The following is a 23131-nucleotide window of genomic DNA, read 5'->3' as shown; positions in this document are numbered from 1 at the left end:
AAATTATATTTCGTTTGACAGGCGTCATTTGCACCCGCGACCCGCAATCCGCGCATTGCCTAGCCACGATCTTTTTAGACCGTGCCTCAACTGATGTACGGCCTTAACTAAAAATCTTAACCATTAACTACTCTATACTTCGCATAAATAAAATATATTTCAACAACACATACTGCAGGTTTTTTTAAGCTCATAAGTCAAACCAATATTTTACGGACTACACTGTGTTGATTATTCATATATTATCTTTTATCTTACTCTAACTAATATTGCCGAAATTATACGCATACTGAATGCTTTCTTATTTATTAACAAAAACATATCACTTACTTTATAATAAAAGTGATAGTGACAAATAAAAAATACGTAAATTCGTGAAAATTTTGTTTCAGTTCTTTGAATCCGATAAAACGCATCAAACGATTACGTAAAAAAACGACTCCACAGTAACAACACGCATGAGTTGTCATAAAATCGGGTACGTGTTGTCTGATAACAACTGTTGCTGAAAGCCGTTTACAAAAACATCCCTGGAAATCTGCATTATCTTCGCTTAGGTACAAATAAAACATGGGTTACCACAGACTGGGTACTTTCCCCTTTTTGCTTACTCACTAGAGAAACATACAGGACTTCAGAACATTTTTATTGTGTACCATAAATGTTTTTTTTTCTTTTAAGAGATTCACTTTACCATTATCCATGATAATTTATAAACGAGTTTATTAATAATTGATATTTACCAGTGGCGTGCGTTTTATAAATGCTGTGAGTGCAGCGCATGTCTTAATAATTCCGTAATATACATTTGACTATATACGTATCCGAAAAATCAACAAATATGACAGCATACAAACTGCTCGGAACTGCTCTCTATTAAAGCAAAATATCTAGTGTGGTGTGGGTCTTGCTATTTTATAGAATCTTTTTCGTCTTTTGAAAACAGTTTCTCATTATTTTAAGAGCTCAATGTCAACATATAATTTAATTTACAACTATGCATGTATACTTAGGAACAAAATGAAATCAACACTCAATGTGTTTGTTTTGAAAATTTTTCATCGAGTTTTCAGTAAAAAAAATAATGTATTTTAATGGTACTGGTGTGACAATATTGTTACATTTCAAAATACTCCTTAACATACTTTAATAATAAATACATAATATTATACCGCATTTATACGTGCATGGATTTACTGCTGACAGTACGTATTATCGCGGCCATAACAAAAAAAATGCACGCGTAAACACGTATTTCTGAATAGCTTCTGAATTTTTACGCAACAACTGAACCGTACAATAATTGCGCCTGCGCATTAGAACGATAGTGGCGAACCGGTCGGTAAAAAAACAAACTACACCTCGCAGAGATTCATTTTGACGTTAGCCGATTTTCACGACCTGTACAACCATACTATGACAACATCGTGTCTCGCTTACTCTTGAAGAATGAAATTCGTGAGACATTCAGCACTCTCACGTGTAAACAGTTTTTATCGCGATAGTTTAAAATACAGACTATCTGTGCATGTAAATCCATGAACATGACGTACAGGCGCTTTTATGTATTTTTGCCAAAAACCTAATTTTTCTAATTGAATAAACATCGTGCTAAAAATTTGAATGCATACTGATTACCTAAGTAATCCGGTCATATCCGCAATAATCTTTTGACTCCATACAAATGAACGTATTTTTCATATCCGGCGAATACATAAAAATAAACATTGTTATTCGTTATTTTATCTCTTTGCGGAAAGATGTATATTTAGTAATTATTGAGATTTAGGTTATCATTCATATCAAATTCATTACGCCACATAATATATATTGCTAATGTATTATATTGCTTGCTACCTCTTTTCTCATATTATTATATTACGTATTTTAAATTATTTATAGTGTCTTGGCGTTCAAGCACAACCAATTTCCTACCCCTGCTACAGCACAAATAACACGTTTCGTAAAATACAGTGTTGTTTTCCACTTTATCCGGCGCGCCTCCGGAAAATTCTTTTGTGGGGTAACGTGATTTTGGCGCCAAAAATCAACTTTGCAATTTTAAAATGCGGGTCGGATGTTTTGGTTCGTCGATCGTTCGAATCTCAAAGTATTAGAGTGTTTCTTTTGTTTTTTAAAAATTCAATCGTCCGCGGTGATGAAATTTTAAAAATGTTTCGTTTTTTCTTCTTTTCGCAATGACGTTGATGTTAATTACAGTATAAAACTTTCACAAAGAATACACTACAGGGTTATAACTTCAAAATATTTCAACAATGTCAGGCATTATACGGATATATTACTGTAATCGGCTCAATTTTTTATCCTACATAGAATGATTATATTAATTCAGACGTCACACATAAAATACTTTTTACGCATTAAATAAATTAAATACAATCTATTTCACGGTGATATCTATGTACAACTTAAGAAAGCTTTGACGTCTATTTCTCGCTGACCACGGTCACTCAGTCCCATCCCGTCGCCGCGGTACAAATCTCATTCTATAAAGAATGTAAATGATTGGATTAGCGTTAGTATATGCATACTGGGGAGCGAATCAAATAGCCCGTAGGTCAGGGGTCGCCAAACCGCGGCTCGCAAGTCACATGCGGCTCTTTGTCAAATTCCCTATTCACATTTTTTTTTTAAAGTTATGATTGTTGTCGTTTTAAATCAGTCCATTGCAAAAGTCGACAAATAAAATTTTTCTCCATTTCATATTTACACGAGCACTTTTAACAAGCAAAGAGTTATGTAGCTCCAAATTTGTAAGTCTTGCCACCAAAATTGAGGATTTGGAGAGAGAAAAATGCAATTTAATTTCACAACTCAGCGGAGCGTTCTAAAAGATCTACATAATAAGGTAGATACTACGATTTTTAATACATTGTACCTATAGTTTTCCGAACTCATATTCGAGTCTACATAATATGTATGTGAACAATCATTTTTAAACATGAATAATATAAATAGCAAATAGAGAAGCCAAATAACCGATGATAATTTGGAGTCGCGCCTAAAATTGAAAACTACAAGTTACACACCAGACATACAGACACTCCCCAAAGAAATGCAAGGAATGCGTGAAAATTGTATGTAATTCATTTTCTGTAAAAAATATATTTATAATTTCAACAATAAAAAAACTTATATTTGCGTTAGTTTTATTCGCAAAATCTTCTTTACTTGATAAATAAACAATAACATTCACTGAAATAAATCATATTTATAAAAATATAATATGTAATTTTGGCTCTCGAAAAAATTTTTAAGCGTTGTGATACTCATATTTGGCTCTTTTGGTCCAAGAGTTTGCCGACCCCTGCCCGTGGTGATTAAAAACGCTCGCTGTATGCCGTTGTTTAAAACTGCGATGGTAAGTATATAACAATAATTAGTATTAATTAAGTTAATATTTTTAACGGAACTGTAACGACTCAGATAATCATATTATTTATTCTGAAAAATTACTTATTTCCTCATTAATAAAATACAATAATATGCCACAGAAACATAGTTTGGAGATATGAGCAATTTAATGTTTTTGTCATTGTTCACAAATTCTTGATCAACATTACTATTGTAACAGGAAAAGTCACTATCATTTAAAATGTTCGATATATTGCACAAAATAATTATTTTGTTTGAGCAAGAAGGCATGGATGACTGACCGGTATCCATTTTGACTGGTGTGGCATATCATATTGTTTTAACCATTTTTAGACCAAAATTTGAATTTGCAAGAACTACACATAGATCATATTGAGACATCTGTGTATTTTGTTTAAAGTGTCTTTAGTAAAACGTGAGTGTGTGCCTTGGGAATTGGTTTTATTAAAAATCAACAAATTCATAATTATGTGGCATATCATTGTCTTGCGATAACCCATTCATATGAGAAAGTAGGTATTGTCATTTCTCTCCATTTTCGAAAGTGAAAAACATGCTGTCACTTTTATCTTGTTGTCTGGATTTTTGGACTTGGAGGTGAACAAATAACACACCGAAATTGTTTTGGAAACGGCAAGGTATATTTACGTTAATATTATATAATAGTTACATTTTTAATAATTTATTTTACGGAGGACGAAATGTACGTGTTTGCGATTTAGCTGCTTGCAACGTTCTGCCCGCCATTTTGTGTTTCGCTTTCAACCAGAAGCATTGTCAAAAAGGCGACGTTGCAATATTTTTCAACCGTCATAAGCTACGGCATTGCCGGCTCTATTATTTATTATTTATTTTCGTAATCAACGCTTTACTATTTGTTGGATTTGACCGACTCGGGCCTCTCCAGATACACAGAGACATCCCCAAATGGGGACCATACGGGGGTGTAACAGTATGTATGTATATTTTATAATTAATGAATAAATCCCACCACATAGAAAGTCGTCAAGCTTCTACTATCCACAAGCATCCATTAAAATATATTATATTATATTATATCAACGTTTATCAACAAACTATCAATTATAACATATTTAGTATTTTTCCGAGTCTTTTTTTAAAAATTATGTATTTTAAATAGCTCTTTTGTTATTTTTGTATTTTTTTTTTAATTAAAAAATACCCATATAATATGTTACGATGTTAATTAAAATTTATAACTTCAAATATTTTCGGTTGATTGTTTCGACACATTGTGGTTTGGAACTCATAATTTTGATGGTTATCTGAACAAATTTAATACCGAGAAAATAATTACCACCAATTACATGGCAATGCTCTAAAATGGTAAATTATATACGATATTCTCTACGCCACGTGAAGTATGTATTGTCTTAATTTAATTAATATTTATTCAATAATTACAAATATTGTTAATACATTTACGTAATAATGAATTATTAGGAGATGTGGATATAATTAATTTACATAAACGGTTTACTTGTTCTCCAATCAAATTTTTCTATATACGTTATAACTGATAATAAATCGTATCGTATACATGCAATTCGTGAGTGAAACGCATTTTTTGACATACCGGAAGTCTTATGACTAAAACAAAATATATATTCTTTGGCCATGTAAATTAAATTCAAATCAAATTTATTTATTTTACATAATATAGTGAACTTTTACATGTTATAAATTTAAGACTTTCATAAAATCACATTAAAAAAAACAAAAAAATAGTATTAAAACAGCATTAAAAAAAGAAATACATGCAGTATTAGAAAAAACAGTTTCAAGAGTAAATACAAAACTTATAAAATAGACACTACTTGGAAGTGTATCCGGAAATTTGTACGTAAACAGTTCACCGCAGGACACTTATTCGTGCGCCGCAGTACGTGAAACATATATTTAATCAAATGACGAGTTCTTCGTTGAACATTTCACCGTGGAGTATATTTGTACTTATGCTACAACATGTGGCAAATTTTGTGAGATGTCTTTACTAGGTTAGGGTTAATCTAATTGGAACAATACTATTTGCAAACTATCGCCGCATTTTGTAAAATACGTACAAATGTATTCCACGGTGAAATGTTCAACGAAGAACTCGTCATTTGATAAAATGTTATACGAACTCATGTTTCACGTACTGCGGCGCACGAATAAGTGTCCCACGATGAACTGCATACGTACAACTTACATGTTACTTGGAAGTACACCGAATGAGATAGGTAGAGTCTATTTTAAGAATTTACAAAACAACGCCTTACGTAAGTGGAATATAATTTCAACATACAATTTCAAACCGAAACGATTTGGTTGAATAGAGTAATTATTGCCCTCCCAATTGTTATCACCAATGGCAGGTTAGTTCTGCATCCTAGGAGAACAAAGAACTGATGCTCTCGATTTTTAAGATAGTTATCAGGGACACATAATTTATGTCAATACTACTAATAATTATTGGCAGACTTCTCATTTAAACTGCGTATAAGTCGGAAGAAATTATTAATACGTGGCCAAATATAAATATCAAATATTTTTGAGACTCCTTTATTTGAGGGTATATGGATACTATCCGTGTCTTTGTTCTATTAGCTTTCTCTTAGGTATGCTAACATACTGTAGTTTTAATGCTAGAAGATACGGCACGTATTTTTTCCGACTATACGCGGTGCATATTATGAGAATTCTACCATTCTTGGTCGTATTAACTTAAGGCTATACCTCAGTTGAGGCATGGTCTAAAAAGATCGTGGCTTGGCGATGCGCGGATTGTGCAAATGATGCGTGCCGACGAAATATAATTTGTCATATAAATTCAATATACTTCCATTTAATGTTCTGTTTATTGTTCTATTAGTAACAATAATAATATATTCATTGACATGTTTTATTTTTCAAGTAAATGGGTTACGTTTTTTAGTCATCTTTAGACTATTTAAGAATTAATACCCCCGTCGCCATCACGAAATAAATTGACGTGTTCACAGCTCGACGTTCGCTCTCCGATTGCCAGCGAGTCCAAAATTTCGTCGCACCTATAGTTGAAAATTATTTCCTGTTTCACTGAAGTACCGTCTTAAGGCGATGACTAGAGGCACCTAGCGGAAAAATACGAAGCTTGCAATTTGACATATATTTTTTTTGATTATGTATCTGAAAACATTAAAAAGAAAAATATTTTTTATTTTAAATCAAAAATAAACTTACAATAATTGTTATAAAATGTGAATTTGTTGAATCGGACCCCACCTTATTATTACATATATTGTATGGTCATATTAAGTTATAATAGTGAAATAGAGAAAATTTAGTCTCGAAATGAAATACGTAAGTGTTAATTTGCAAGTACATATTTGTATCAGGCAATCAGAATAACCGAGGAGATAGCAAAACGCAAAATTGTCTCATAAATGACGTCATCACACCTTCCGAGGGCTTAATGCCCGAAATCCTACAGAGTGGCTCAATTTCTCGACCATGTTATCACTTACGAGAGCGGAGCACGATGAGTCACGAGCGAAGTGGGGTATGATCGCACCCATTTAGTGGCCGTGTTAGACGACGCTATGAACATTAACCCCGAGGCGCCTGACGAGCCATGAAACATGTTTTTCTCTTACCCGGATACCAGTTTTACCTCCCTGATACATTTTTACTTACATGATGTAATATTTTTTTAAATTTGTTTTTGAATTCTTTTAAAAATTGATTTTTTGAAAATATCACGAAAATTCGATTAAAAGGCAGCAGAATTACGCAACGAATTGAGAAGAAAAATTATGGTAAATAACCAGTAATTAAACATTATTTTTATACTAATATTTAACTAGTAATATAAGTACAGTGATATGGAGGTAGATTGATGTAAAGAAAGTTGTTTTTATTTAAAATTAAAAAAACGTAAATTGTACAATAGATTTTTATTTATTTATGCGCGCTGGAGCGGCCAAGTGAAAGAACTGACTGGGGGACTTCATTCTACCCTGAGAGAAGCGGAAGATCGAGAAGGATGGAAAGTCTCGGTCGCTCAAAAGATGGCATAATTAAACAATGGTCACGATCCTCAGTCATGTGTGTAAGACCAAGAAATATATTGTGAAACCTGGGAAGCTGTGATATCGGCTCTTGTGCTGAGCATACAGGGTGACTCATCAAACAAGTATTTTTTCGAGTGTCATCATGAACCCTAAGCCCCAGTGTACCGTGCGAGTGATAAACAGAATCATTTGCTCACTAGTGCGTGAGTACATGAACTGGGCCTGCTCCAGCCAGACATCCGAACAACATCAAGGTTAGTATGTGAATCGACTAGTGCTTAAACCACCCTCCTCGAGCATCTACACCCACAATCATCCTAAATTACAGTCCACTGAAATGAGCAGCCGAAGAGTATATTTTTATAATATAATATTTATTGGCGAAGAATATTAAAATATATTACTTTATATTTCATATGTTAGCATAAAAATGTCCATCCGGGAGGAAATTAACTAAAAACTACCCTGAATATAGTGATTAAAATATTTCATTTTCAACTAAGTAGTGAAAAAAACCAATGATTCATACACTGACAAAAAAATAATATAATCAATACTTTTTTTATGACACTAAATCATGGCGGATCAAGCGGACCCCGGGACAAGATCAATGGCAGGGCCCCCTACCTATCGCTAAGATTAACTCACTGCTTACGGGCCGCACAAAATTGTGTTTTTGCTAATTACTTTTCAAATGCAAATTAACACGTTAATTACAAAATTAATTAAAAGGGCCCGTAAGCAGTGTGATAGTGCGGTGTGCAGTGCAGTGCAGTGTCTACAGTAGTATTCCCCAAGTGATTTCTACAAAACCTCAGGGTTAAGGGTATTACTTGTATTTTTAGCGATTTTTAAATAAATTCAGTTAATTTATTGAGCGACCTCCTTTTGTGGTAACTAAGTAATATGCAGCCCTTTGCCATATTGGATAAAAGGCCATTTTGTAAGTTATGAAACACGCTTAAAATAAAATTCTACATGAAAATTATCATGTAATTATATCAATCATTATATTTTATCACATTACATTTCACAGATTTTTTTTACTATTAGAGAAAATTTATTTATGTTGTGTATTTTTTCATTTACTTACGTGTACGGGGTTGAATTTGTGGTTTGTGGACTTGACTTTTGATAGTCCTCGGTTTTGGGTCACCTGGGCTTGAAGCCCTTATCCCCTTCATCCGTACTAATGTCTGTAGTAGAGGTTGTTTGAATTTACATTTAATTCCCTGTCTGGGGGATGAATCCGCCAGATCCGATGCAATTTAAAGGTGATTTCATGTTGATGTACTATTGTGTGATTCTAATTCCTCGTTGTCGAGCCGCCCTCGCGACCAGCACCAGATCGCACGCACCGCCATAGTCGCACCCTCGTATTTCATCTGGGTCCTTTCGTTCTTCTCTATTAGGGTTGGGAGTATTGGGATGAAAAGTTCGGAATTTGGGCGTACACAAGTCCATCCAGCTCCAAGCAAATGTCTTCAGTACGAGGAGAGAAACAACAACATTTTCTTTTACGTGGAAGCTATGCACTAGATATACCCGTATAATTCTAAAATATTTCTTGAAATAATCGCCCAGCTGCTAAAAATGAGGCATTACCACCGAAAGGGTTAATCCTGCTAGCATCAGAAACGGCCGCTAAATTACGCGGACGAGAAATACAACAGCTTTCTTGGAATGAGTGGTCATACAAGAGTGGACGTGTTTTAGTTTGGGTTAACTTAATGAAAATATTTCGGGGAATTATTACTACCACGTACGCAAGAATGACCTACTCTAATTTCGGTCAAAATATGTGCGTCTTTTTAATTAAATACACTTAAAGAATTCTGCACAACAACTGGAATTGGTAGAACCTTGTTTCTTATTTTGAAATAAGTGCTAGATATTGTGTTATATTTTAATTAATTAATTAAATAATTTTTATGTCAAAATTGCTTTGAGGCGTGATGCTGGACTGAGGAAAATGATGCCACGTTATTCTTGCTTGATGATTCCAGACAGTTTCGTAAAAGATAACATTTAAGTTAATTATATAAAGTAATCCTGGTTATGAAAAAAATCCTTGATATTTTATATCCTTGATATAGTGTTATGTATCCATATTCCATCTACATCCCTGCTCATTAGTGCTCTCCAAATTGAGTTACGGAGTTACCGTAACTCCGCCAAAAACACCAATAGTTAAAGTTTGTCGCAATTAAGCATGGCAGTCGTAGCATTGTGGTAATGCACAGGGCGCGATACCCAAGAGACGCAGGTTCGATTCCTGCCGGGTGTCTTACTTTTTTCGAAAAAGATTTTTTCTATTAGCTATATTTTCTCATGAGTGTTTTCAGAATTATGTAGATTCTAATATCATTCAACTCGGACCATTCAACTTGTTCAAACTTAACTCAGCTCTGCTCACCGAGTTGTTTTATTGCGGATCGAGCTCTCCTGAGTTATTTCCCTTTTATTTTTACGCTATATAACTGTATTTTGAGACATGACGAATAAATATTACTAAAGATTAACATCCGTTGAGTCTTATTACTGACATACACCTTCCACTGGACCACGTGAAGGATCGGGGAACGTTGGTATGGATTTCCGTTGCCGAAAACTTTACAATAGGACGAACGTCAGCAAGAGTTTATCCTTCGTGTGTCCACTTTGTATTATGTGATGGTTCAAACTCATTTTTTATCGAGCCTAATAAAGCATCAAAAAATTACTTAGACTCTTACACTGCCAATAAGTGGAGTGAATAAATGAAATAATTCAACAGAGATCTATATTATATTATAACATCTATCTTGAGGTTTTTTTTGTAACTAATAATATAATATAAATTGTCTATATCGCATGAAGAGATCTCGATTGATAGGAAGAAGTTTTCCAGTCGGTTCTACCCTCAGTTTAACCGGTTGCCCATGCGGATTGGTAGTAAATATATTATTATGAGGGGAAATTTCTCAGCTTATAAAAACTTCACGGCGTCTGCGTGTCTGGTCTGGAGAACACTTAAAATTATGAAGTGGAAACCGTCGTATCAAGCTCCACAATTTTTAGTAGTCAATGCGTAACTTACTGGCATCTCATGTCAGGGGCTCAGGATTCGATTCCGATTCCAATATATTTTTGTGATTTTCTCAAGCGTCGATGTATCTTTAATTATTTCACTTTTACATTACTGTAAATTATACTCGAAGACTAGGTATATTAATATTATAATTAAAGGAAAAACAGAATTGTAAATCAAATAATTCAAGTAAAGGCTCTGAAAATACCGGCAGTATTTTGTTTTTATGTTGATACTAAGTGATACCATATCCGATACTAAGAGACCACCTATAAAATTAAGCCGCAATATGTGGTTTTCAATTGTATACCGTACTAATCTTATGATTAATTATATCCATTTACAATCCATATACATTTATACTTATATAGGTACTTAGTAAAAATAATATATTCCATGAACAAAAATCATAAGTTTAGTAAGGCACACAGTTAAAAACCATATGATTTCAGTCTGAAGATGACCTCTAAGTAGATCATATAGGCATCCACATAGTGGAGGTTGTATTTTCAGACGAGATTTGGAAACTGTATTTACGATAAATGGCCGTTAGCTATTTCCTCAACCTATCAAGTCCATACTTCGCTCCAAACACGCATTGTAAAACAGCATGTAAATTTTCCAGACCCGGAATTCTAGCCCAGGACAAAAGAAATTATAAGCAATTAACCGCTCAGCTATCGTACTGTGTCAATACAATGTATATTTTCTTTCTTGTTTTTATAGTAAAAATTAACATTTTCAATAGTTTTACACAAGATTATAAGTAATTTTATTGACTTACCAATATTTTATGACAATGGACTGTGCCTTTTTAGTTTCCAGAGTTCTCAAGAAAACGTTGCGTGCCATTTAACCATAAATAATAATAATTTGTTAAGTACTTACAATAATTCGATAATATGCTAAAACAGCTCGGTACTAATATTACGTACAAGTAAATGCTTCACGTCTTAATACGTCTTCATTGGATAAAGCATTGATTTGTTTTATACTCAGTAGACTCTAGTGTTTATACACTCTACTGAAGATATGAAGGCTTCAGCACAAGTGCATAGCTTTTATCCACAATAGTCTCTTCATACAAATCATGTGAAACGATATGGGACACTATAGATTCAAACACGCCAGACTTAATAACGAAGTTTACTCACTCAATAGTTTTTTTTATTGATAATACATTGCCTAAAGATGTTCCTTGTTTTGTTATGTATTAATTATTTATATACGGGTATACTTCGGTTGTGTTTTGTGTAGTATAGTGGGTGGAGTGATTCAGGGCACTAACCTTTAGGTGATGGGACTCCTAGACCCTGGCCCACTCACTCATACATTTTGTTTTGTTTATTGTGGCGCTGAGTTAGATTATCAATAGAGAGGCGGGTTGCCTAACACTTTAGGTTTAATCATTTCAAAACTAAAATTTTGAGTAAATTTTGCTCAAACACACAGTTAAGGCAAAAATACTTCACGTATTTACTATCTAAACCGGGAAATTTAAAAATCTTGTTTTGTATAAATATTGCATTAATAATTAACAGTATTATAAAAACACATTGAAAATATTTTTCGGTGAACTGTGTATAGATTTATTTGAGTTTTGTGTATTATAGTGGGTTCCGGGCACTAACCTTTTGATGAAGGAACTCTTAGAATCTGGGTTATTTACTTTTTTGTTTACACCGCGTGGTGGATTACTTTACTCCTTAGGTGCATTCATTTTAGTTGATTGTAATAGTTGTTTAGAATGTAGAGGCAGGTGAGTTGGTAGAGGCAGCGGTGTAGATGTATGTGTTGAAGAAGAGTTTATTGATCGATACAAGAATACAATAATAGTACAATTTCACTTTAATAAACATAATATACATGAGATTGTAATTTCGGGTAATAATGTACTGGTGAGATCGATGTGATCAAGAGATTGATTATATTAATGAACTGAGAGACTGATTCAAGTGAAATGATGGTTGACTACGTCGAGTGACTCAAATCAAATCAAATCAAATCAAATTTATTTATTTTACATACAATGAACATAACAAATTACAAATTCAAAGCGTTCCCGACATGACATAAAATAAGTGTTAATAAATTTAAAAATAAAAATACAGAGAATAAGTAATAAAATAAGAAATAAAATAAGTAACAAAATAAAAGTAGATAGAAGCACACAGAGTGAACTTTGATAGACCCTATCTTAAAAACTTATAAAACAACGTCCACCTAAATTCACCCTCACGTAAGTGGAATATATCAATATCCGAAGCGTTTTCATTAAACATGGTTACTACCCTCCCAATTGGCATTACTAATGGCAGGTTAGTTCTGCACCGTGAGAGAACAAACAACGGATGCCCTCGATTCCTAAGGTAATTATCAGAGACACACAAGCCAACACCACCAAGAATGGCAGAGTTCACATTTTCGCCGCGTATAAGTCTGAAAAAATATGTAGCTAAATAAAAATCCCTTCTAAATTTTAAGCTACAGTATGTAAGCATCCCTAAGAGAAAATCAGTCGGATAGAGCCACGGATAATATCCATACAGCCGAAAGTAAAGGAGTCTTAAAAAATTCTTTTGGACTCTCTCCACCATAAGGCCGTACTTCAACTGATGCGGGGCCCAAACGATAGACCCACTCTCAAGTCTGCTTCTAACTAAAGAGTTAGGTATAGAGAATTTTTAGTACCGTAACATCCGAAAAGACCCGGGAAGTACGCAAGACAAAGCCCAACATCTTTAGCGTCTTTTTACAAATGGTATCTATATGACCACTAAACGTCAGTTTACCGTCAAACGTAATTCCAAGATCTCTTACAGATGATATTCGCGAGAGAACTCTGCCATTCATCGAGTACTGGAAGAACAATATCGTGACAATAGTAGTAGGTACGTCTCGCGATGGACTTTATGAGTTGTGTGAGGATTCATACGTTGTTCTTCCAATTTATACAAATGCAGTAGATACATTACTAGGTAATATATTGTTGCAATTACCAATCATAACAGACCCTACTGATCTAGTTATGATTGAGGAAATGCTGACGATTATTATCGTTATATTGTTTTGTTTTGACAACAAAACATACATAATATTAAAGTATGTCACTCATTTAATGCTGAGTGGTATTATTTCTACATTTATATTAAACAAAGGTTTTTTTTATTGCAAATAGCATAATGAAAGTAAATGGATGAACAGCTCTTCTAAGAGACAGCATATTATTTTTTCCACTAAAATAATTCATTTTAGCAAGAATATTATATTGTATATTCCATTCTCTAAGTGTACATGATTCGATTATAACCTTTTTTCTTTAAATATTTAGCTGGTCTAATTCCAAGAAGGAAATCGTAAGCCGACCCATGCTACCTTACCAGATAAGATCAGTTATATACCAGGGTTCTTCGGGTTCAACTTATTGCCGAAAACTATTAGACGTTATTGCTTGCTATGTTAAATTTTTTTTGAATACTATAATCTCATTACGATGTACCTACTGCAACAGATACTGACATTGAGTTCCGTTCTACAACGTTTTCACTAGGTACATTATTGTACAATGCAGTGGCAAGGGCTCCATAGTAGGCGATTATTTGAAGCCTAACTTCTAAGAAAAATAGATAGAAAGTATTTAAATTTAAATAAATAAAAAAAATGTGCGCGAACCAATATATCGTCAGAATAATTAATTAATATTTAAAAAATTAAAATGAGCGCCACCAATCGTCAGAATTTAGAATAAATAAAAAAATAAGTGTCAAGCAGCGCCACGTGTTCTCTAGCACGTATTGAAATGATTTTGGCGTGCTTTTAATATTATGAACTGTGTATCACGTGACATCGGGGTAGTCTGGCTTTTTTCATACAAAAAAAGCGAAGCCTAATATATTTAGTGTCGATAACTGACGCTTTATTCAAATAATAATTAATAATGTGATAATTAAAAAAAAATCTATGGGTTCAATCATGTCATAAAAAGATAGAATGTTTTTTAAAAATAAATAACAATTTTATCTCGTGATTATTATTATTTATCAGTTAATTCAGTCAAAGACTAACATAATTTTATTATATTTTTTGTTTAGTTGTTTGTCATTTTTAGCTGTTGATACAGCTGTATTTACCGATGATATATTGTTGGGCATATGTTACGTTTACGTACCTACTTATAGGAAAATACATAATTTATATTCATCGCTCAATTGTATACTGTCAGTGAGCTATTGAAATTTCATCGATTTAGTGTGACGTTAATATTAGTGTGTACCTATTTATCAGTAGTAATATCGTATTATCGTTTTATTTCCCGGAAGTATACCTGACAAGTGTGGTCTTTTTCTATGATCTCTATAGCCTACCTCTTTCCAAAAGTCACCCTTCGCCACTGGTACAATGTCAAAATATCAATATGAAATCTTTATAGTAAGTTTAAGACCTACTTAACAGACCAATGATATGCGAAAATTAAATTGGGGTAACAATGTATACCTTGTAATGCTTGGCATTACACCCCTATAATATGAAGTGTTAAATTCATGTTTTGGTAGTAGAGAAGTGAGCTCATTAATTCGACGGGGATGGGCTTACAATAGAGCCTTCAAATGTGACGTAAGAATACGTAGGCATAATCTTTGAATAGGGCATCATTAAAGCATTATCTAATCAAAACAAAGTTATGGCAATATTATCCTCAAATGTTATGAATATATTTTGAGTGTAATAATATTCGCATATCAAATTGCCAGAATGTAAAAAGAACAAAAGCTTAATAATGGTACAATCTTGGTAAAAGCTTCTGCTTTGTATTTCCTAAAAGCTACACAGAACTACGAGTTTGTCCAGGTTGTCCGATCCGCGCGGAATGACGGCAGAAAACATTTCAGACATACTGTCGAGCAGGTGGCGACGGGTGAAGGTAGGCTGTCAAGATCCGACATACATAGTGCGCATTAAACTTTGTCAGTCATACGCGTTTGTTTTTGTTGAAGTTAGATTACTATTTACAGATAGTAGAGGTGAGTTTTTAAAAATCAATGAAACCCTACCTAAACCAAACCATAATAAGGTTTTCTCAAGGTTTAATTGAATTTTAAAAACTCACCAACACCATCTGTAAATTGTGGTCTTAATTAAATGAAAACAAATACGTATGACTGAAAAAGTTTAGTGTGGACTATTTATGGCGGATCTTAACAGCCTATCTCCACCCTTCGCCACAGCCCATGACTCGCACTAACTAAGCACTAATATTTGCACACACATTATTTTCATGGCAATTGAAATTCCTCGATCCTTCTATATTATAATAGTGGTAAGGCGTGTCATCGTAATTTTTGCAATTTGTGTACGCCTTCTTATTTCTGCTTCACACCCATCTTTATCACTAATGATCGATCCCAAATACACAGACTTGTCCTCTGATTTTTGGTTTTGGAATATATTCACTGATGAAAGTAGGCCATATTGTGACTCTTCCTCTACCAGGTGTTTCTCGATCCTTCCATAATCCTTCTATAGTATATTGTGAAGTGCGCTGGCTATCTCGTGAAAAAATGAAATAAAAGGGTCAAATACATAATCATAATGTTGAAATTTGAGGCAAATTTGTTTAGGAACGATAATTTTGGTTGTTTTTTTTTTTTTTTTTTTTTGTGATTTTACCGAGGCTTTGACTGCGACTCGCTGTCATATCGCCTCTTCTCTTCTAGAAGGGGATCCTTCGATCAGGTCCTCACTCCTATTCTGTTAAATGGCTTTATAATTATTTTGTCTAGCTCTTCCGTCTTTCTTTCTTTCTTCTTTAGACGCCAGTGTTTTATGCACCAGAATCGCTCTCCTCCGTATCCATCCCTTCTGTATTTTCGATACATCGTGTAATCATTGAATTTCAGATAGTCTAATTCAGACCTCAGCCAAGTCTCTGAGATTAATGCTATTGAAATTTTTTGTTTGTCGTATTTAGTAGAGTTCTATATCATCCTTTTTTTGCTTCATACTTCTGGCAATCCATTGTAAAATCCTAATTTGTTTTTTATTATCCATTTTGCTCCAGAACCTCCCCTAGAATTTCCTTTAAGTGTCCTAATTTTGGTTGTTAAACTTGTCTTTTTGGTTGAAATTAAAAAAAAAGAGTGAATAAATCAATACAAGGACCACTAATGCATTCACTGATTTAAAAAGACGAAGTGAAGGCATTTATAAAATATTGGAGCTTTGGAAATCAAAATTACAAAAAATATATGTTCGCCATGTTTCCACTTTTAAATGATTTCTGCGCCAGATACATTGAATCAAACAAAAATCTATTTACTGAGTTCTTGGTAAGTTTTCTAATGCACTTTTCACGTTATTTTATTAACGCCTTTTTACGTCTGCTTCACATCCGCTTTTTTCACTAATAGTCGTTCCCAGATATACAAGCATGACATGTATAACTAATTTAATAACTATTGCACAATATCAATACGGTTCAGTGCAATATTACATAAGCACACCATCGAAATTAGACTTTGCAACACTCATAAACCTTGCCTTTTATTAGGAGTGTTTGTCTACTTCAGTGTTTCCAACCTTATTTTCTAACCCTAATTCTGAAAAAAAATGAATTGCTCCAATTATTTGAAGCAATTCACATAGGCAATACTATTTTTAACACTTTCGCAAGTAAATATGTATATTACGCTGTACATATATTACAACTCGGAAGAAAATTAGTGCGATTCTTGTGCTATGCCTCGTTTTCAAATGATTTTCAAGATTACCTTTTTGCCGCTCAAAACATTCAAATTGCCCCCTGGTGGAGCGTACACCCCGCGTTGGCAATCACTAGTCTACCTGTAATGTAGCTACGTGTATTTTTCACGCATTTCTTACGCCTATGCTGCGTCAAATTGTACGTCGTAAGGTTGTCCCTTCGCCCAGTTGTCCTGGTGTCAAGTCAGCGTCCAATAAGCGGTGATGAATCGTCTCTTACCTGATCATTGAAAAAACCTATGTGCAGTCAACATAATATTGAAAGGTTTTTTTAAGTGATATGTTATTGTTTTAGGTTTTGTAAAAAAATTGTTGTACTATGTTCAATGGTGTTTAGATACCAGTTGTATTCATCTCTTGACCAATACAAAATAGTGTGTACATCAGTGGCAAAGACTCCAAACTAGGCGATTATTTAAAGCCTACCTTCTTAAGAAAAATATTTTTTAATTGCATATTGACATATTTATATACTTACTTAATCACTTCATTATTTTATGTTATATAAAAATAATTTATTTTGCCAACTGATGTCGTATATGTAGGAATGTATTACAGTATTACACAGTTTACAAAACAACTGCAAAGGTATTAAAAAATATACCACAGCGCATAAACGCCGCGACGTCTCGACGTAAATAAATCTCCGATTATGTGTGAAATAATTTTGAATTTTTTTCGTATGGACTTTACGTCTCGTAACCTCAGCAAGTCTGCTGATTTGTACGAAATAAGGTAAGCTCCTATCGCAGAGCCTAAATCATTCGCACATAATAATGTTGTCACGACTGCGCACTTTGTCCAAAATCTAATTAGATAATTAAAAAAATAATTTCAACGGCGTTTAATCGAATATTAATAAATAAGTAAGTGTAGATTGTTTTTATAAATATAAATAAATTTTATGTAATGATTTTTGATGGGTATACATGTTTTGAAAAATACGTAATTTAAACACATCGCTCATTTTTATGTCGTCAATGAGTTTTTGAAGTTTCATTTACTAGTGTGTACTTATTCATTAGTAGTAAATATTGTACTATTTTCGTAAGTATACTTATCAAGTGTGTTCTTTTTATCAGATCTCCACAGCCCACCTCTTTCCAAAAGTCACCCTTCGCCACTGGTGTACATGCCGTAAGTATTACATTTGCCAACAACGAAATGTCTTTTTTAATATTATAAAGATCTTGTAAATTTAAATTGAAAACAACATAGGGTGGTTAAAGATGATTTCTTTTGTTTATTTGCGCATGTATTTATTTGATTCGTTTAGTTTTTTCAATCTATCTAAAAGACCATCAGTGAATACGTGTAATGGAAGCCCTGTGAAGTGCCAAAGTTATACATAAAGTCAAATTGGAGTACCACTTCTCAAGGCATATTCCCGCTACACTCCCAAAGACACAACAACAAAGGAAATCAACAAAAAACGTGAAAATAACTAAACAAAGAACATAATCAACGCAAAGAGAAAACTTCAAACAAATGAAGGCCGAAAAGTTTTATTAATTTAGTTACAATGAAGTGTCCAGACCTGGGATAATACGAGAATCTTGTGAAAGTTACAAAATTAATTAAAAACATTTATTATTGATTCATTAATTAATTAACAATGTGTTTGAATCCAGACCATTGACCTCAGTGGCGAAGGGTGGAGTTAAGCTGTTAAGATCCGCCATAAATAGTGCCCACTAAACTTTGTTAGTGATACGTATTTGTTTTCATTGAAATAAGACTTCAATTTACAGCTGATGATGTTGGTTAGTTTTTAAAATTCAATTAAACCCTGCGAATACCAAGTCATAATAGATAATAGTCAAAAAATACTCGTCCATCTACAAAATATCTAAAATTATGCAATTAAATCATACATAACATTGGATATTTATAGATAGGATGATATTTGTTTTGTATTATGGCATCTCTCTTCTTCCTACTGCATACAAAGTTCTGTCGAACATTATTCTCGAAAGAATTCTACCATATGCCGAAAACATTCTTGGTGACTACCAATGCGGCTTTAGACGAAACCGCAGTACTACCGATCAAATCTTTACACTGCGCCAAATCTTTGAAAAGAAATGGGAATACGCCCAAGATGTACACTGTCTCTTTGTAGATTTTAAAACCGCATATGACTCTATTGATAGAGAAGCTCTCTGGAATATATTGAAAGAATTTGAAATACCGTCAAAACTTATAAATATAATAAAAGTATGCATGGACGGATCCAGAAGTAGAATTCATATGCAAGGTAGTATATCAGAATCTTTTAAAGTGACAGCAGGACTAAAACAAGGCGACTCCTTATCACCAATGCTGTTCAACTTAGCTTTAGAGAAAGCCGTTAGAGAAGCTATGAAAGCAGAAGGTGGAGTTACCCTGAATGGGTCCCATAAAATATTGGGCTACGCAGATGATTTGGTGGTGCTCGGAGAATCTGAAGAAGAAGTCAGAGATATTTTCACTCCTCTGGAGGACACAGCAAAAAGGTTGAACCTACGAGTAAATGTGGGAAAGACCAAGTATTTGAAAATGACAAGAGGCATAAGCCTATGGAAACATTGGAATAAGAAACTCCTCGTTTGAGAGAACCTCTCTCTTCAAGTACTTGGGCTCCAACATTACTTCTAAAAATGAAATGTCCCTAGAGCTCTCTGACCGACTGAGAAGTGGAAATGCAGCGTACTTCGCGCTGAGTCGTCTGTTCAGGTCCAAAATGCTGTCCATCAAAACGAAATTCCGAGTGTATAACGTGGTCATCAAGCCAATCGTCATGTATGGATGTGAAACGTGGGGTTTAACAGAAAAACAAGAAAAGGCGCTCCAAGTGTTTGAAAACAGAATCCTCCGGAGAATACTTGGACCCGTCAATGAGAACCACCGGTGGCGCATCCGCACTAACGCTGAGCTCTTCGACCGATACCAACCTAGAATCACTAATATTCTGAGGTCAAGAAGGCTCAGATGGGCGGGCCACGTTGTACGATCTGAAAGATCTAGAACTCTCTATAGGATTTACAAAGGCACACCAGCTGGCACTCGACCTCTTGGCCGCCCTCGACGGAGATGGGCGGACAACATTCAAAGGGATGCGGAAAGGCTGGGGATAGTCAACTGGGAAGAGAGAGCGCTGGACAGAGATGCCTGGAGAAACGTTGTGCAGTCGGCCATGGACCTGAACGGCCCCTAGCGCCAGTTTAGTAATAGTAATTATGGCTTGGTTTTGGCAGGGCTTAATGAATTTACAAAAAAAAACAATATGTGTAATAATATGTATTTTTATTATTACGCACAATTTTCTGTCCAAAATACGTTGAAATATATTTTTATAATATTATCATAATGGCTATGTACTCGTATAATATAATTTCTTTTATTTTGTTAACTGTCAATTCATGGTGGAACTGCATTGTATTGTTGTTTTAATTTACTTATTCCACTTTAAATCAATAAATTAGGACTGGTTTCGTCCGCCTCAGAGGGACATTTTCAACTGAATATAATATGTGATGTAGTATAAAATATTAATGTCCAACCTCATTAATTTAAAATTCATTTGTTATTGGAAAGGTATTATTGGACGGATAATTTATGTACCTATTGTTATATTATTTCTGTCGCTTTGGATTTTGTTTGATAAATATTGTTTTATTAAACAAATGTATTCAGTTGAAAATGTCCCTCTGAGGCGGACGAAACCGGTCCTAATTTATTGATTAAAAGTGGAATAAGTACTAAAAAATTGCCGTTTATTAAATTAAATCAACAATGTATAATATACTTAAATCTTTTAATATGGAGTGAAAATATATTATTTGAATAGGTATTTAATAGTTTTATTATATTTTAGGTATGTATTTAAAAAAAATCGATATAAGTATATAACATGTATAACTTAAAATCCTTTTTGTTTATACCAAATATAATTTAACTATGGTTATAATGTTGAATCTTGCATTGGCGACCAAATAGCAGTTCATTTACTAATGCTGACTCAATACACTTTTAAATAAAATTATCATCAAAACTTTTTGAACATATTTTCTAACGCGATTGGTGGATGAGCGGATAACGTGTTGGCTGGCAGTGTTGTGGGTCCCGGATTCGAATCCTAGGTCTGGCGAAAAAAAACAATATGTGATATTACAAATGATATTTTTCAATGTGTGTTTTGACCCAGAGTATTAATCTGTAAGGTTGAGCAAGTAGCTTAAAAAATGAATGTAATTAATAAATAATTACCAAGATAAAAAGAACTTTTTATATACAACGTTTTTAAATTTTCTGTTGAATCATATAAGCTTGACTTGGCTAGCTTACACGATCAAAAAAATGTACTTGATAGAGATGCTGAAAAAAATTTCATTTCATATCGATTTCCATAGTAACGCACGTATATATTATTTATAATAATTTAGTTCCTAGGACCCACTAGAAACCAATAATGGTACCGAAATAACTTTTCATACAAAACAGAATTAACCAAAAATGAATTCAATTCTAAGATGGCTAAAAGTATTAAAAAAATGCATTGGCATTGTGTTTTGATATATTCTAAAAGTTTCAAATGTCTAGCTAGTTCAGAAGTTAGTTAAAAATTGATTGCAAGATTTGTACCGGACAAACAACCACCGGACAAATAAGAATACAACCTAAGAAAAACGTTGTAAAATCGATTTTTAATGGTAAATATTTAATTAGTCAACTGAAATACCAAAGGAAATGTATATTTTTGGTTTTCAATAGAAAAGTTGAGTTAATTATACTTTTTACCTATTAATTATGTACCGGTAGTAACAGTGATATCAAATATCATAATGCCTAAATCCCCCATCAAAAATCCTCCAATCGACAGAGTTGGGAATATAATGATATTATTGTAATCGTAAATTAGTCAAGGTTAGACAAGGATGCACACCGAAACAAAAAAAAAAGTTACCGTTATCTGTTTCTGGGCGGACGAAGGGTCAAAAGTAGGTACAATCAGTCGGTAACCTACCCTTGAGCCTTAAACGTCGCCTCTAAATACAATAATTTGCTACTTTTTTCACGCCAAAGCGTGCGTTTACAAACGTTGTTAGTAATTAATTGTTACTTTTCAAGCGAAATATATTTAATGTCCCTGAATCAGTGTTTTTAATAAGTGAAAAGTATAAATCAACACCATACGTAAACCCTTACCCATCAACAGTTATTTACAAAACCTTAACATTTTATTTTACATAATGTTCTTTTCTTATGGTATGACATATTTTATTGTTTTTAAGAACTATTATTAACTATTGTACCGGACAAACAACCACCGGACAAATAAGAATACTACCTAAGAAAAACATTGTAAAAATCATTTTAAAAATGTGTCATCTATTATTATACTCACATAAAAAAAACTTTTGCTATAGTGAAGCGACCTGTTATTTTGTAATTGTATTTATTAAATTATTTACGTAGACTTTTGGGGGATTTACTTTGATATAATTGTATTTATCAGAATTATCTGATTAAAACTTTTCGAGCATTCCTCACTCGAACAGTACAATGTCCAAGTATTCAAACGTGCCGGAGTACTAAGGAGCTGTGCCGGATTGAGGGTCGTGCGATATCAACTGACTGATGACCGAATAGCCCAAAGCCATACACTAACAAACTTAAGTGTTTTAATCGAAATAGTTTATTTCAAATCATTTATTTACATACGTGCAAATTACGAATTCAAGCGGTCACGGATTGTTAACAATATTCAAATTAATATGAGTAAAAAAAATACAATATTATATAAGCACACAGAGTGAACTAAGTATACCCTATATTACAATTTTATAAAATATCGTTCATCTAAACCAGT

The sequence above is a fragment of the Rhyacophila brunnea genome, unplaced genomic scaffold (genome assembly GCF_057557595.1).
Source record: "Rhyacophila brunnea isolate RB1 unplaced genomic scaffold, BYU_Rbru_1.0 scaffold_18, whole genome shotgun sequence".
Taxonomy (NCBI): Eukaryota; Metazoa; Arthropoda; class Insecta; order Trichoptera; family Rhyacophilidae; genus Rhyacophila; species Rhyacophila brunnea.
This window is presented reverse-complemented; position numbering follows the sequence as displayed.